Raw genomic sequence first — 8,091 nt, forward strand, 5'->3', positions numbered from 1 at the left:
GCCTCCCACCCAAATCGGAACCTGTCATCACTTTTATTCAAATAAAATAGTATGGGCAAAACATCTGGCTGGAAAGCAGAGACATTGGACCCACAAAAACGTCATTTATGTCAGTAGTGGGTTGTCTCCGTCTGGCTCGCCATTGCAGTACTTTCCCCGAGGGCAATGGAGGCTCTGGGTGGTTTGCTACACTGCCCTCAGGCATGAGGCCCCCAGCCAGGGCCCCCCTTCATCTACCTCCATGCTTCTTCATATGCCTTCCTTACTGATCTCCCGAGTGTTGGGAGAGCAACAGGCAGGATGGAGAGTTGATGGGCCCATCCATCCAGCTCCTTGATCTTGCCTGATTTTGCCATGCGCCAGCACTGGCTACACACTAAAGCAGTGCTAATTTTGTTAGAAACCTGTATTTTCATGTGTGTCTGCACATTTGCCTTTCGTGTGCATATCCTGAAATGAATATATTCAAAACTATATAGTTAAATTCTTATTTTCTTCCTTGTGGGTTTGTACTGTTTTGTTGCAGAAAGAAAAAAATTAAATCCATATCCCATCTTTTTACTTAATATGGCACACAAGGCAGCTGACAAAAACAACTTTGAATTTAATGTAAAATTTAATTAAAACAGAAGGTTGAAAACAAATGCATTGAAAACATAGGGCAGAATCCAGTGGTGACACTGGATTTGTCCACAACTAGCACACTACACTTGCAGAAATGGGATGCAGCATTCCAGGGCAACCAGAAGGCAGCAGGAACACTCATTTTTGGGATGGAGAAGGCCAGAGAACTCATATACAGGAGACCCGCTAGCCTGCCCTGTTCCAGAATTTAGTATTTCTGGGCTTTCCCACCACCAAATAGCTGGTGTCACTTGTGCAATGGAATCCTTGGGGATGGCTATAGAAGCATCATTTGGCCCTATGCGTGGATGGGTATCACTAGATACTGCCCACAACAATAAAAGAAAGTAACATCACTGTTTAAAACAAAAAACAAAAGCCTTTCAGCAGCAGACTTTTTTTTCAAATCTATGAACCTTGTTCAGTTTTCCTTTTTTAAAGAAAAGCTTGAAAACATTTATTTGTTTTATTTATTTATTTAGAAGGCTTCTATGCCGCCCCATTCGCTGAAGCCTCGGGGCGGCTCACAATCATAAATAAACACAATATAAAAACAATACAATTTGAGTCGACCTGGCCAAGAATAAAATAAATAAATAAATAATATTAACAATTAAAATAACGTTTGAATAAAAAGGTCTTCGCCTGGCGCCGAAAAACAAATAACGACGGCGCTAGACAGACCTCTCTGGGGAGTGCATTCCATAGATGGGGCGCCACCACAGAGAAAGCCCTCCTCCGGGTACTCACCCTCCTAATATCCTTCACGGAGGGTTCCTGGAGAAGGGCCTCTGCTGCTGATCTCAAGGGGCAGGCGGGCATATATGGACATACATGCTCCTTCAGGTAACCAGGACCCAAGCCATTAAGGGCTTTATAGGTCATAACCATATACAAACATGAAGCCTAAATGCATAACCATATACAATGCATAACCATATACAAACATGAAGCCTAAATGGTGCCATTGCAGTTGAGCATCTTCCTAATGTTCCACCTAATTGCAGGGCTTTAAAAATGTGATTTTGGGAACTATGAGTTTACTTCATTTTTTTTTCCAGTAAATGCATATACGTTGTGAGTGTCCATGCAATATGTTTATATCTATTTCCTTCTGTTTATGGGGAAAAGACTCCACATCGCTTGCTATTTTAAGCGACTTTGCATCCAGTTTATTTGTAATTGCACTGGAAAAAAAGTTCATTTTAACATCACATCAATTAGTATTTTCATTAGAGGAAAATTTAAGAACTAATTAAGAACGGAAAAGTGATCTACAACCTCTAATTCAATATTAATGCAGTTGATGGATGATGCTGACGGCCTGGGAAAGAATACAGCTGTCCATATGCTTACATCAGAAAAAGAGGGCATTTCTGTCACTTAATGTAATTTCATGGCTAAGAAGTGGCTCTTTTATTGCTCTTAATGAGCAGAGATCCCATCAAATTCAAAGGCACCAAGGCAGAGGGCATCCCTCCATCTCAAAGGATAAAAGATGTTAGATGTGATAATGGAGAGATGTGTATTCAGTGCAATAGAGAAACTAGATCTTCCTTATTAGAGTTCAGTATAGTCTCTTCACGGGGTGGGGAAAGAGTTATAGGAATTACAGGCTGGGCTTTTCAAAGGAGCCTAAGGGAGCCAGGTGTTTGATCCACAAGTCAAGGGGAAAGGGATTTCTGAAAATCCCTCCCTGATGAGGCAAATTGAACCACAAGCATTTAGAGGGAAATCAGGTCTCTGCTATTGGTGCACCTCTTCTTAATTTTGAAGTGCTCCAAGTGAAAGCCCCATTACCACAACAATTGTCATGAGATCATTTTAAGTATAAAGGCTGAAAAGGAAGAAAGGACTGCTCAGCAATCTGCTGCACAAGGCAGGATTTCCCATGCTCAAAAGCTCTTACCACCAGGATATGTTCTATAGGATAACAGGCATCCAGAATCCCACCCAGCCTGACTCTCCTGCCCCAAATAAAATTAGCAAGAAAGAAATGGGCTGCAGGGGCATGATCTTTCCACCCTCCCCAGAGCCTTCCAGAACAGAGAGCCTTTCTCTGTAATGTAGATCCTGGCTGAAATTCTCCCCACCAACATTATCTGACCACTTGTGGAGGGAGTGCACAGTAATACCCACTGAAGCTTGGATGCAAGGGAACTTCTCCAAAGTTTTTGCAACCAGAGTTTGCTTACCTGCTTTAGAAGATGAAGCAGCCAAGGAGAGACTTCCTTCTCCTTTCCCACTGCGGCAACCACCATGAGGCTCTTCGGTCTACAACCTCCAACCACATTTCCTGGACCACGATGCCACTGAAATGCTGCCTTCCCATTGCATCTGGGGATCGCACTGCATTTTCAAGAAGCGGAGTGGGCATGTAAGCCACTGCATCTTTGGCCAATGCAATCCTCTGGCCCCTAGGTAGCATCTGGAATGCCATAGGATTCCTCTGAGTCCCAGCTCTGATGCCAGGACCCTGCAGGTGGAGCACAGCTGGCATGGAAAGAACCAAAGCTGTGAAGTGGCCTCGGAGAAGGGATTCTGGGGAGGGGAGAATAATGGCACCACCAAGATCCAAGGTATCCTGGCAGTGTCTCCGCCTTCTTCCTCTTGCTCCCATGTGTGGCAGGTAAACAACCTGAATCCATTGTCTATTCCACTGGGTGGGAGGAGCACAGTGGCAGCTTTTGTGGCCACAGCCCACCGTGCATAGGATGCCCAGAAACTTCCAAGTCCAGAGGGGTACAGGCACCTCCGCATTATCACACCCTAAGCCCACAGCTGCCTCCAAACAAAGAAACAAAAACCCTCCAGCTGCTTGCTCCCCAAACAGCCACTATTCCCTCCCACTGGTGGGGGAATGGCTCCTTTGAAAATGGTTGGCTGTTCAGATTTGTACTGAAACCAAAGTTTTGATGTACTGCTGACTGGGAGACTGAAATTATTGTTAACTTAGAGAATGAAGATTGAGAGAGCAAAGGCGTGAATGAGCAGGCTGCTGGATGTCAACAAGTTTATAAATTCCATGCGCAGGAATTTTGATTGGCAAGAAGTTGCTTCAACGATTATTGTGAGGGAATCATACTGGTATGGGACATACTATTTTCCATGGAAAGGAAAGTGTCTTCTCCTCTAGGACTTTGCTATAATGGGCAGCTGAGGGTGTTTAATAGCATTTGATAGCAGGTGGCTACTCCAAGCTACTGTGTCACAGGCCTACTTGTCAAGGACTGATTACTCAGTTTTATAGCTCAGGCCTCCCTGCAGGCAGGCAAACAAGCCTAAAAACTTCACCAATACGCAGTATTTTGTGGTCTCCAGAAGGATCCTGTTGCTGTGCCAAATGCTGCAGTCTGTGCTTCTCTCTGCCCCACGCTGCCACAACTAGTGGGGCTTAGTGGGAAGCACTTCTACTGGCACAAGCCAGGGCACACTTGATTTTGACCACCTCCCCAGCCCACATCAGCTGCCCCTTCACATGAAAAGGTGCTCTTGAAGGTTGGGAGACCCTCCTGAGCAATCCATGATACAATGTAGAGGCAGCAGCAGGTAAAAAGGGAAAGGCAAAAGTTGAGTTTTCTAATTGGTGTGAGCATAAGCAGTTCTGCCAACACACCATTGAATACAGGTGTTGGCACACATGCCCCACAGTAAATATGTGGGACCTCACTAAAACTGTCAAGCACATCTTAGAAGACTTCCTGAACCTTTCTGCTGCTTACAGAAAAGGTGACTGTGAAACAACAGTATTACATTTGCAGAAGATACTGTTGACCAGTGGAACCTGCTAGAAGCTGGAACTTCATTTACAGATGGGCAGCCAGTGCTCCATTCATTCATCTGTTCATGCATTTTTTTACCCTGAATAATTATCTCTCTTGCTTCAACATGCTTGGGGTAACTTAGCAATAGAAAGAAGCCTTAGAAAGGTGTCTTTCCCATTTACTTGGGCTATCTGATGTACTTGATGACAATAAAACACAATGATGCAGGGAAGAGTCAATAGGACTTATCTAGTTCATAAGGGGCCGGATGACACTGTACTTTGCTTGGCAATACTATGACTGGTGCATGGGGAACTAGAAATAAGTTTTCCAATTTGTATGGCAGAAAAGACACTACTGAACTGGGCAGGAGATGGGAATAATTGGAGATGATGACTAAAAGATTAAGAAGTGGAAATGGCTAAGTCAATAGAGTAGGGTGTCAGGGAAAACACTTGGAAAATAATTAAACTTCTCAGTGGATTTCTGCTCCAGTGCATAGCTTAAATATTTCTCTTTGCATCTGCCTTTCACTTTTCTTTTCACCTGCTAGGGACATTGTAGAACAGTAAGGTGCCAACCTCAGCTCGTAAAAATTACATGAAACAATTTTCTTTAAGTTGCGTTTGAACTTGTCTAACCATAAAGGTATTCTCTGAGCAAAGACACCTTGGGGGAAACATCTGAACAGAGCAGGGAAAAACCCGAAGTTGAATGGTTGTACTAAAGATTATCTATGCTCTCCAAAGGTTTTATTAGAAAGGCTCCTATACAATGAGCTCTGAAACTGTTTTACAAATACTGGCTTGAGCTGTGGGTGTACATAAATGTGTGTTTAGCAATTATATCAGATCAATCTGTATCAGTGTCCATCTTTTACATTTTCAGTTACTCAGTATTCTAAGTTCAACAGTTATCATGTAATACCTACATGTCTGAACTTGGCTTGGTTGATTAAAATACAGGCAGCCTCCCAGTTATGAATGTCTGGGTTACAAACAACCCCTACTTACAAACAAACTGCCATAAAGCCTATTAATTTAAAAGAATTACTGTGGAAAATTGTTATCCCCGTAGAGAGAAATGAAAGAGGAGAGAGGGAGGCCTTCCAAGCATGTCTTCCCACCTTGCGCATCCAGAAATGGACATCTCTCCAGCATTTCCTTGCTGCAAAGAGACGGTGCTGGTGAGTTTAGGTGGAGGGAGGTGGCTAGAGAGACATCAACTTTCACGGGGTCCTGGGCCCCTAACCCCCCCTCCCCAAAATCTGGAAGGCTGACTATATGTGATCCAACTTAAATACAAATTCAACTTAAAGACGAATTTCTGTTTTCCCAGGAACATAATTTGTTCATAACCTGGGAACTGCCCATAATGCAAAAGAGAGGGCTATTTTTCCATTCTTCCTTTGGCTTAGTTCATCAGGGTGACTTAACCGTTTTGAGGCCTACATGTAATCTGTACAATCAATGACACAAATGGGAATCCAACTGTGAAATGTTCACTTCCTATTTAGGATGCTTCCAGCACACAGCCTTTCTGACCCACCCAATGCATCTCCAATGCAATGGTACAGCCAGCATAACACCTCAACACCTCTGCGACTCATATGACTGACATTTTAATTCCCATCCTTGGATAGCCTCCAAGCAGTGAAGCAGATACATGGAGCTGCTTCAGACATTCAATACCTTCCAGTAACAGCCTGCAAGCGATGGAGAGCAGAGACGGGCCTCAGCATTGTGGCTTCCAGCTGAAGATGGTGGTGTGAAAGAAGTAAAGGTCACAGGCAGGGATGCATCGGGTTGTAAGACTAAGGAGATAAACCATGGAAGGTTTGGAGGTGCTTGTGCTGGTTCCAAGAGTAGACCAAAAGACATGCAGAGATTTAGGGAAGGGCATCACATGATCAGAGTGATGAAGGAGAAAAACCATTTGAGAGTCTGAATGCTGGATCAAGGTGAGAAGCCTGAAGTCAAACTGCATTCTGCTGCAAGGAGGCATAGCAAAGCCGAACTGTAAACCAGACAATTGCAAGCAGTGCATCAAATTGCCGTGACTCATTAGGCAGCTGTGGGTGAGCTCCTTCCTCTCAGCTTCATCTCCCATCCAGCCACCAGTGGCAGGAAGTGGATAATAATGCTGATCTGGAATCTCCTAATACACGTCAAAAATTTGGGACACTCTAAAGGTGCTCTAAATTATTCATTTTTAATAGAGAAATAAATATAAAGACTGACCTCAGGACTGGCCCAATACATGATTTGTGTTTGGTTGTGGAACTTCATTGCCACGGCATTATTAATTTGTTTGCTCACCAATTGGCTAACATGTTTTCCGACATAAAAATTACAGCTATGAATCCACAGAATAATCATTAAGCTGAAATGCATGAAGCACCTGAGCAACATTTGTGAGCAAATCATAATAAGGTCTCACAGATTCCAAACAGCCTACGCCAACTTCATGCCACTCAATCATGTGGTACTAAGGGAATGTTATTCAGTGTATCTAAAATGTACCTTCAAGGATACTTCAATTTTTTCTATAACAATGGATGCAAAAAAATGGAATGATTTGCATAAACCAGGGGTGAAGTTTATGTGTGGAGTTGCACATGGAAATATTTGTACTGCATAATCTATGTTTAACCCTGAGGAGGTGCCATTAAAAAGCAGACCTAAATTAATGTTGCCTGAGGCAAGATTAACTTGTAATGCGTAGGCACAGCAGATTGCTAATGGACTAGTTAACATGAAAACCACCTCATGTAGCAAGAACGAAAACAGTTCCTATCATTCTGCTGTTCGAGAAGGTAATGGGAGTTCTAATCTTGGAAAAAGCATTTTTAAAAGGAAGAATGAAAAGATACATTGTCCATCCCACTGATGGTTTTATAACGCTTTAATATGGTCAGGCCACACTCCCCCTAAGGTTACAGCAATCACGGCTTGAGATAGTTATCATGGGGGAAGTACATATATGATGGAAACTTTACTGAAGACAAGCCTCTCATGTGAAAATATGGACAAGGATCCAGGATCTGCCTCCTACTGATGGAAGAACCCTGTTCAAGAAAGATGCTTTTTTGGAGGGGGGTGTTCCTCCCCCCCCCCCCCCCGATCACAGTTCACACCATTTAGCAGGGTTCCCTGGTCCTGTGTGTAGTATTTTTCAGGGGACAGGGAAGACAGCTGCAGACAGAGGGAAAGCGAGGAAGTCCAGTTTTGCTAGACGGGTGGCACGCTCCTCAATCTGGAGCAAGCCCCACACCTAAGACTGATCCAATATTTCTCAGGAGACATTCTCTTTCCACGCACTCCAATCCCAAAAAAGGCCACTCTGCAGATTTTCCCCCAAATATTTTCCAGCCACTGTTGGGAGCTGCTGTCCCACTCTGAATTAATGCCATGGAATAATGCAATATGTGGCATATTGTGGAAGATGCAGCAAAATAGGTAGGGAAAAAGATGTGTCATTGACACGAATGGGAAGCCCTGTGTAACCCCACAAGCAGAGAATTTCAAGGAACTACCAGAATCACAGAAAACGGTGATAGTGCCCACTTCACAAATGATACAGATGTAGCTTGTCCTTTTTCAGGATCTAAAATTGTGGGATAGCACACAGTCTTAATGGTCACTAATATCCCAGAGAGGAACAACATGCCTCCCCAGAGGGCATCAAGGCAAGCTACATTCTC

This window comes from Varanus komodoensis, unplaced genomic scaffold (genome assembly GCF_004798865.1).
Source record: "Varanus komodoensis strain SLA01 unplaced genomic scaffold, ASM479886v1 scaffold16, whole genome shotgun sequence".
Taxonomy (NCBI): Eukaryota; Metazoa; Chordata; class Lepidosauria; order Squamata; family Varanidae; genus Varanus; species Varanus komodoensis.